Raw genomic sequence first — 10,081 nt, 5'->3', positions numbered from 1 at the left:
CAGCCAGAAAGGAAGCGTTAGAGTTCCTCTGGATTTTGGACGTTTGATGCTTTGAGATTTTCCCTCTCTCCGTAGGGGTAGGCGATAAAGGCCTTAAAAGGTGTTCTGGTCTGTTTGTCCGTCCGTCTGTCCGTCCCTCCCTCCCTTTTTCTCTGTCCTTTTGTTTCCTCGTATTTAACCGGAAACATGGGCACTCCCCCCACGCAATAGATGTACTGTTGCCTCGGTTTCCCTAGCATCCTTTAGCTCTTACTACTTTTGTTTCTGCCCCTGGCTTAAACGCACTGATTCGAAGTTGCTCTGTACTGACTTGAGGTCTGCCTTGGTTGTGCCATCTATTTTCCCTGCGCTTGGCATCTTGTACCTCAGAGCCAGGATTAAGAATGGGCAAAGGAGGAAGAGTTAGGATTGGTCTTCAGTTGTGATGTTTGTGTGCATGGGCTTGTTTTTTGTCAGACCCAGATAAATTTCATTTGCCTTTGCTCTCTTTGGAAAGATTCCTACATAGGAACCACTAAGTGGCTAAGGGGCCACTGGGTGGAGAATTCTCATTTTAGTGTCGTTAACAAGTATTTATTACTTATTGACCTCTTACAATATGCTTGACACTGCGCTTAACCTTTCCCCCTTCCTTCCTTCCTTCCTTCCTTCCTTCCTTCCTTCCTTCCTTCCTTCCCTCCCTCCCTCCCTTCCTCCCTCCCGCCCTCCTTCCTTCCATACATTCATCCATCTTCTCTTTTCAACCAATGTTCCCTGTCATGGACCAACTGCCCTCAGCACAGGAGGACAAGTGAGACCCAGCCCAGCTCTTGGGGAAGGTGCAGTCTGGAGGTCTCTGTGGAAGAAGGAAGGTGTGAAACTTACCAACTTCTTGGGAAAACAAGACATGTGCACCTTGACTGGCCAGGGCAGTGAATGGTGTGTCTCTCAGAACTGTACCTATTCATAGGAGGAACTGAAATCTAATTTGGACTGATCAGAAAATGCATCACAGAAAAGATGGGATTGATCTGCTTTGCATCTCGGAAATTGAGAAGGATTTATAATGATAGGGTGAAGACTGGTCTTGTCAAGGGAAGGGGAGGGATGGTATTAGCAGAGGCTTCAAACTGAATATAAGCACGGTATGTCTGGGTGTTGAGTGTGGTTTACCTGGGATGATGAGTTACTGTTGGGAGGTTGGGGGTGATGAGTCAGGCCTGGGTCAAATTATGGAAGGCACTGAATGGCAACCTAAAGAGTTTGGGTTTTGTTTGACAATGGGGAGCCACTAAAGGAGCTTTCTGCAGCATAAGGACAAGTAGAAAGTGTGACTTAGAAGGATTACTCTGTCCTTGGTGTCCAGGACGTATTGAACTATGGAAGCTGGTTAGAAAAGTAGTACTACCCTATTCATAGTGTGAAGAAATGAAGGCCTGACCTTTGGTGTTCCCATGCAGGCGGAAAAAAGGGGACTTTATGGAGAAAGCATCTCATCAGAGGGTATGTTGTATGGCTGGATTTGGGGAGAATGAGAGAGAGAGAGAGAGAGAGAGAGAGAGAGAGAGAGAGAGAGAGAGAGAGAGAGAGGAGAGAAAGAGAGAAGGAGAGAAGGAGAATAAGAAAGAGAAAGAGAGAGAGAGAGAGCTGTGAGGCATAAGTAATTAGGTCCTGAAACATTTTCCCCTTCCCTTACTACTTTCTGGTTTTCCTTCCATTTTGGTGTTTATTTCTCTTGTACATGCAAGTGAAGATGACCTCAATGATCCCCACATCCTGGAATTTAAACCCTTGTGAGATCCCCTCCCCTTCAGTGTGGGCTATATCTAATGACTTGCTTCTAACAAATAGAATATGGCAAAAGTGATGGAATGTCACTTCTGAGGTTAGGTTACAAAAAGACAATAGCTTCTGTCTTGGTTTCACTGGCTTGCTCTGAGGAAACCCACTGTCATGTTGTGAGCTGCCCTGTGGAGAAGCGCATGTGGCGAGAAACTGAGGGAGGCCTCTGGCCAACAGTTAGCGAGGAACTGAGGCCCTTAGTACAACAGCTGGTGAGGTGCTGAATAACTGTCACCAGCCACGTGAGCGAATTTGGAAGCTTACCCTCCTCTAGCTGAGCCTTGAAATTATACCACAGTGTTAGCCCACACCTGTGAGAGACCTGGGGCAGAAGCACCCAGCTTAGTCATGCCTATATTCCTGACCCACATAAACTGTGAGAAAATTAATGTTATTTTCAGTTGTTAAATTTTGGGGTAACTTGTTACATAGCAATACATTACTACAGAATGGTTTGAGTATAAAGTGATTGGATGACAAAATACTTATTAGAAAAATAAGTTTAACAAAGGAAAAGTCTGAGCAAAGTTCTTTTGTTCCTCTTTTGAGCCTCCTATGAATTGTGTATCATCGTTCTCAGATTTTTTTTTTTTTTTTTTGCCAGCTTTGTGGGACTAGTTTATACTAGTATCTCCTACACTCTGAGTTTTGTAATTTACCTTTATCCTTCAGGGACTCAAGATTTTGCTACTGAAACTCAATTATTACTTTGTAGAAACAATTCTCCAATGACATAATTTCGGAAACAAGTCTGATAGCGATGCCACCACAATGGTGGCTGTTACAACCCTCCTTGAGGTATAGAGTATACAGCAATGAAGGGACTCAAGACCAGTGGTTGAGAGTCAGTGACTTGAGCTTCCAGAAAATTCTGTCTTTTCTCCTGGGAGCTACTTTAAACCACTTAAAAAAATCAAAGGGGCTTTTTGTTAGGCGAAGTCAGGATACCTCAGTTGAAGAGAAGGCAATGGTTCCACATTTTAACACCTTACTCCCCTAGCTCTAGCTGTCTGTCCAGTAGAGGTTATTTCTGCACAGCATCTTGAAAATGGTATGACAGCCTAAATATTATTCTCTTCTAGCTGACAGGATTTTGCTTTGCGACAAAGAAAAGAATGGGCTGAAATATAAAAGTAATTTAGCATCTCTACAAAATAAGCAAGTACATTGCCATTTTAACTGATAATCAGAATGGGTATACATTATTGCAGTTAGAGTTATGGAGTATAATTGTAGAGTTTCTACTTTAAGCCTTCCACCATTTCTCCAATGACTACAGAGATAATAGTACCAACTTGATGAAACTATAACACACCTATCACTTTGTAAATACGATAACATGGCTGTCAATTAAATTACACTGCTAGGAGTCAGAGGATGAAGAAAGCAGTGCTCATCAAACTACTAGGCTTTCACACTTGATTTTAGATGAAAATTGAGGTCAGTTGGGAGTAATATTCAGGTTAACATGGTGCATATATGTTATTATATACACATCTATACTTATATGTCAACTATATATATTGCAAATTTATTGTTAACTTGAATTCCTTTTGGTCACAAATAGTTACAAATACTGTTAGTGACAGTAAGAATCTTATACAGTCTTAATAGGAATAAATTGACCTGAAAAACAGGAATTTAAAGCATGTAATCAAAATGTCTATGTGATAAAACTGTCTAACAAAGGTATAACACCTTCTTCCCCTCATAATTAATGTTTATGAAGATAAAAGGGATGTAAATATTTTTATTGTTTTATTATTTTTCTTAGAAAAATGACAGTGGTTGGTTTAATTAAAAAGGAGACTCTCCCATAGACCAAAGAAAGAAATCAGTTCAGCGGAAATGACAATGGAAAATACCTATTCAATTTGAATAACACCCAATTCTGTAGAAATGTGCATCAGATTCATAGCCTGCATTCACTTGGTTTGACTCATGTGCTGTGTTACCACATTATTGAAAAGAAGAGGGAATATTAGCTCTTTCATTTGAGGATATTAAACTCCTGCACAGGCCGAGCCGCTATGTGTGCACCCTACTTTCTACCTAGACTGTTGTTGGGAGTTACCTGGAGGCAATGAGGAGAAAATGACATGTTCCATTAAAATGAGGCATCCTTGGAATTGTTTAATGTTCTTTGCCTTAATTGAATCCATCTATCCCATCTGCCACTCTTCTCTCCAAATTTATTTCACTAACCCACTCTCTCTGAGAATTGTAATTTGGGGGGAAATTTGTTACATACGTTGCTCCCTTTTATAAAAGCTCTCTGCATCTGGAGGGCAGGTGTGCTGTCTCCCTGGCCTTGTTAGACAAGGTTGACTGTCTCTTCTCTGCCCCTGCACATGTTGCTGGATCAAACAGGACTGGGATAAAAGACCCCCAGTAGCAACAGGAGTAGGAAAGAAAATAGGAATTCCAGGCTTTTCAATATAGGGCCCTAGCCATGTGCCAGGTCTAAATAAACGTGGACTTAATTAATGTAACTACAGAAACATGAAATTTGCATTCTGACTAGAGCAGAAAAACACGAGTGTGTTATTTTGAGGTAAAGCTGCCTTGAAATCCCTGGCAGATTCGTATGTGACTTTGATCACTTGGGGTTCTCTGGAACTGTTCTGACACTGTAGGTTGAGACCTCTGTTCCCCAGAGTTCCTCAGGGTTCCCCAGAGGTGGCCCCATTCCTAACCACTGTTCTTCTGAGGGGTTAGACAAGAGAAAAGATATCTTCTCTTTAGTATTTCTTGTAGAAATCACTTCTGGCCCTTAACCTAAATATAAATAAATACAAACTTAACATTAAGGTACACATATTAATTGGAGCAAAGCCCATACACCCCTCCAAACTGACCATTTAACACGGTTGAGGACATGGTGCAGGGTGGAGGCCAGAGCCCAGGTTTAGCATTGGCAGGCGTAGATCAGAATTGCTCTTCAGTCATTTGAGAATCTTTCTTAATCCATCTGAACCTCGGTTTCCTCGTCTGTTAAGCTCTTCTCTTCAGATTGTTGTGAAGATTAGGTGAGATTCTCAGTCTCAAGCCCCCAGCATAAGGCCTGGCACGCAACGGACACCTGTAAAATGTCCGCTATTATTCCTTTAGTTGCAGTGCATCATGCAGACAACAGTAGCCGGTCAGAAACAGGCCTACCTTCTGATGCTAGGAGGGCTCATGTTGCTGACAAAAGTCCTCCTTTGGAAGGAAACTAAGTCTCTTGCCATGCCTTTGTACAGGCCTGCGGCCCTGCCATAAGTGCCTGCAGACCTCCGAAACTTCTGCCTGAAACTTTGACTGGACAAGGACTTCAGGGCAGGGCAGAGGAGAGGAGAGACCCTTTAAGACTTTTTTGTTATGTAAAGGAGCTGTGGAATTCAAAGCCTGCTTGGAGACGAGGCTGCTTTGTATGACAGTGTAAAAAGTTGTCTTCTAAGTAAGCAGAGTAAGGTCTCTGCAGATTATTTTTTCTGACAAAAATTTACTTATTTTCTTTTGTAAAATAAACTTAATATTGAATTCTAAAAATCATGTATGAATGTGTTCTCATGAGATAGTGAAATGTTAGCAATAGGGGGAAATTCCCTTTGAATATCGCCTTCAAATGTGGTCATCTCATACCCCCAAATTGAAAGGCATTTTTCAGACCATTTTTTATACATTTACTTACCGTATACATTTATCATTACAGGTGTAGGTGATATTGCTGTGTGTGTCTTCTTTTTTGAAAATCTTAATAGCGTCATTATGTGGAGATGTGTGTGTGTGTGTATTTAACCCTGGTTGAGAAAGAAAACTTGCATGAGCATAAACAAGATTGACAGATGCAACAGATCATTTTGTGGATGTTTTTTCTCACATATGCTATCATGTATCATTACAAATTGGCATACTTCACTCTTTTTTTCCCCCTCTTTAATTCTCTCCCTCCATTTCAATTCTCCATCCCCCACTTCCACCTCTGACCTATGGATGTTGCCGTTTCCCTTAAGAAATGGAGGTGGAGCATCTCCTCCCATAGGCTGACAGTGTGCACCTGGAGCATCTCCACCCATAGGCTGACAGTGTGCACCCGGGCCCGGGGGCCTGGCGCCCCTGAGGTATGGTCCGTGGCTCCACCTGGGGTGCAAACCCAGGACCTTCTACGTGTAAAGCATATGTGCTAACCACTACACTATGGAGCTACCCCAAATACCTCACTCTTTTCAGCTGCTACATAATATTCCATAAGATGTTTCAGACTACTTATTATCTTATTGATGGATATTTAGGTTTCTGGTTTTACAAAAAATAGGGTGGTCAACATCTTTATTTTTATATATGTTTCCTAGGTGCACGAGGAAGTATTTCTACTTGAAAGTAGAGTTGCTTATATTTTAAATTTTAATAGTTGTGCCAAATTGCCTTCTAAAGTAGCTGCATAATTTATACTCCCACTAGCAGCATGGGAATGTGCCCATTTCCTCACATCCTAATTAATACTCACCATTCTCAAACATTTTAATCTTTGCCAATATTATGATAATATTGTATTTCCCTCAATTCTATATATTTTTGATCAGTTTTTCTTATGTTCATTGTATTTTCACTCTGTAAGTTGCTGTTATTATCTTCTGGTAATTTGTTATTGGTGTTCTTAGATCTTTTTATTGATTGTAATTTCTCTTTACTTTCTAGATTTAGAGCTTTTGTCTGTTTGAAAATAATGTAATTTTCCAGCTTGTTGCTTTCCTTCTTTTAACCTTGTTTATGGCATCTTCTTTGTACTTTTTTTTTCTCTTTGGACGTATCAGACTTTTTCTGAGGCCTTTTGCTTTTTGTATCTTGCTTAAAAAGACCTCTTCCTCAAGGCCATAAAATATTTTCTTATATTTTCTCTTTATGCATTATAAGTTTTTCATTGTTATTGTTTTGTTTTTCTTTTATATTTAGATCTCAGATTTTTTTTTGGTTAATGGTATGAGGTAAAAAATTATTTTTTGATCTTCTTCCAGTTACCAATTTTCCCTAGGCGTATATTGAATAGCTTATTCTTCCTATAGAGAGCCATCATATACTCAATTCCCAAATACATGGGTTTGTTTCTAAGCTCTCTTTTCTATTCCCGTGCTTGAACTGTTTTTTTTTTTTTTTCCTAGCACCAATTCCACTGTTATAATTACTCTTGTTTTACAATATGTTTCAATGTCTGTTAGAAAAAAATGTTTCTTTTCCATTATGGATTTAGAATACCCTGCCATAGTCTTTTGGGTTGCTCTAACAAAATATCACAGGCTGGGTGGCTTATAAACAAAATAAATTTATTTCTCACAGTTCTGGAGGCTGGAAGTCTGGGTTCATGGTGCTGGCAGATTAGGTGTTATTGAGGGCTTCTAGTTTCATGAATGGCACCTTCTTACCATGTCCCCACATGGTGGAAGGGGTGAGTTAGCTCTCTGGGGTCCTTTTATAAGGGCACTAATCCCATTCATGGGGACTGCACTGCCTGACCTAACCACCTCCCCAAAGTCTCACCTCCTAATACCATCACCTTGGGGATTAGTACTTTAACATGTGAATTTGGTGGTGGGGGGTGGGACACAACCTTTTAGACCATAGAACTCTATCTCTAAAACTGTATTTTTATTCTTGAGAAGTGTTATATGACTCATTGCTCACCATTTGTCATAGGTGAGCATGGGCCATGTCAGGAAAATCACTGGAACCCTGATTTCAGTTCATGCTCACAGGGTACCACTAAGGGGGCCTAATGGCTATAACCAGCTTAGACTCTTGATAAAAGATGCCCCAAGGTGATTTTCCAAATATCTCAGACTTGGGGAAATGAATTATTGAGAGAGATTGTCTTTAAGTATCTGAAAAGGCCAACCCCTGTGGGTGTAGACAACAGCAGCCGGTCAGAAATTGTGGGTGGTGGTTCAGACTTTATGTAGGTATTTCCACGTCAGTCATCCCAGAGGGATAAAGAGCCATGGAAAAGGATGGCTGGAGGAGAATGAGGGAGCATGCCTGAGACAAGGGCTTGCTCTGGACTTCCCAGAGACTGGAGGACTGAAGGTCTCCCCAGATGGTGGGATCAAGGCAGATGAGAGCCTCTTCTGGGCTGGGAGCCAGACCAGGTGGTGTTCAGTAGGGAAACCTATATGGGATGACCTGCATATGACTCTGGAATCCTTCAAACCCACTATCCAGTTGTAAAGTTTTCTGTGCTGTCATTTCTCTGGCTTTCTTCAAATTTTTGAATGAGTCGGTCTTAGATAGCTGTGTTGTGGAAAGTTGTGGGCTTACACTTACAGGGGAGCCACAGTAGTAAGGTTGAAAGTTGCTGGCTTTTACTTCATGATAGCCCTGTGTGTTAGTAGCACCATTATTCAAGAGAAGATGTCAGTCCCTGGACCCCAAGAGGTGGCTGGGTACAGTTTGAGTAGAGGGATGCCTTGGCTGTGATATCTCAGGCCAGCCCCAGTGATTACTAACACCTTTTTTCCCAGCCCCAGCCCAATACTCTGAAATGGAGGAAATCTTGAAAATGAGAGGACAACATTTGCGTTATCTTTACATGACAGGAAATAGAAGCCTATTATCTCTAAAGGCATAAAACAATGGTTGTGGAACTTAGAGCAAAGTCCAGGGTTCTGCTGTTTGGAGGCCAGCTTGCTCATAGATTGCCGTTTCTCAAGAATTATGCTAAGGCTGTAAATTTAAATTTCTGTGTAGGCTGGGGACAATTTTGCTGTCTCCCCCCTCACTCTCACCCCCCACCCCCAAGGACATTGGCAATATCTAAAGACATTTTCGGTTGTCATGATGCGGGGTAGAGGGTACTACTAGCATCTCGTGGGTAGAGGCCAAACACCTTACCATGAGATACTCGGGATGGCCCCCGGTAACAAAGACGTATCCAGCCCCAAAATGATAGTGATGGGATTGGGAAATCCTCATGTAGGATGATTAATTTTGGGTTTTATTTTTTTCTTTTTCATTTCCAGAGAATGAATACCTCACTCTCATCAACTATTTTGCCATCATGGGTGTCTTTTGTCACACAGAAACCTAGCAAGAATGTGGTGGGGGCCGCGGAAACCATCATTGCTACAAGGAAATCAGGGTCTCTTCACTTTCAATATATGAAAGCCAAATTATGTTATTGGATGAATCCTATTTGTAGAATCAAAGGAAATGTAAGTTCTCTGTCTTACGGATGTAGATCTTATTTGATAACCAAGTAATGTGGGCACTTCTTTCTTATTCTTTGAACCCTTTACAGACCATTGCTTTTCTATTCTAATGGGAAGCTTGATCAGTGATAACACATCCATGCTAGATACCTCTTATTATTTCTAATTTATATGATGAAATTGAGGCACAGAGGGGAAGTAAAGTAAAGCATGTCTCCCTCCTACTAGCTTCTATTTCAAAGTTATCAAACACCTGGCCAGGGCTATTACATAGGTTGTGCACTGAATAATTGGGCCACTTTTAAGGAAGCATCATGCACATCACAGACATCATAGATTTATTGTGACAATTTTCCTGGCAGATGGCACTAAAGTGGCTTGTCCTAACAAAATCAGGAATGTGAAGACTATTTTCTAACAAATGGAAATAAAATTTCTTGAAGAAGGTATTCCATTTTCCTAATACTCATTAAGGTGCTAGATGGACCAGCAGAAGGAATGGGGTTGTTGGTGACTCTTTGTGTATGTTCACAATTCAGCTGGGAGTTTGACCTTTTTGCTTGAACTGGGGTCACCCTGCCTTGCTGACCATATGTGTGATTTTAAGGATTGTAAAGTGATGCAGGTTATGATGAATGCGTTTGAGTTGGCAGATTTCCCAAGAGACTCTTCTGTATAAGAAATACAGTGCCTTGGGTGATGGAATAAATAAAACAATCTTGGTATCTAAATTTGGTTGTTCACATTTCATCTGGGGTTTAAGTCATCCTAAGCTTGGCTTGAAGGAAGAAACATTGACATGTGTATCAGTTTAATGAATTTGGCAGCAGGAGGTACAAAGAGTATCATTTCAATTATGGATTGACCGATGATTGATTTAGCAACATGTGTTGCTTAGGTTGCGATCAATGCCCAGTAATGTCAGGTGCTGGACCCTTAGGAGGGCGAGGGTGAATGTTAGAGAATTGATCAACTGCTGAGCTCCATGTTGGCCCTCTGCAGGCACAATCAAAATACCAGTAAAATGCTGTAAGATGGGAGTGGTGGTATTGCAAGTATTAACAGACCTTGTCTGAGCT

General features: G+C 41.1%; 1 long non-coding RNA gene across 1 annotated transcript; it reads left to right on the top strand.

Annotated features, from left to right (window-relative positions):
- The first annotated feature begins 707 nt into the window (after positions 1-707).
- LOC111747017 lies at positions 708-9,733 on the top strand. The gene is made up of 2 exons (XR_002783357.1): positions 708-1,053; positions 8,814-9,733. It is a non-coding gene; the product is annotated as an uncharacterized LOC111747017 (long non-coding RNA).
- Positions 9,734-10,081: the final 348 nt, after the last annotated feature.

The sequence above is a fragment of the Pteropus vampyrus genome, unplaced genomic scaffold (genome assembly GCF_000151845.1).
Source record: "Pteropus vampyrus isolate Shadow unplaced genomic scaffold, Pvam_2.0 Scaffold208, whole genome shotgun sequence".
In the NCBI taxonomy this organism is placed as follows: Eukaryota; Metazoa; Chordata; class Mammalia; order Chiroptera; family Pteropodidae; genus Pteropus; species Pteropus vampyrus.
The sequence above is the reverse complement of the archived record's forward strand: the minus strand, read 5'-3'. Positions and strand labels throughout refer to the sequence as shown.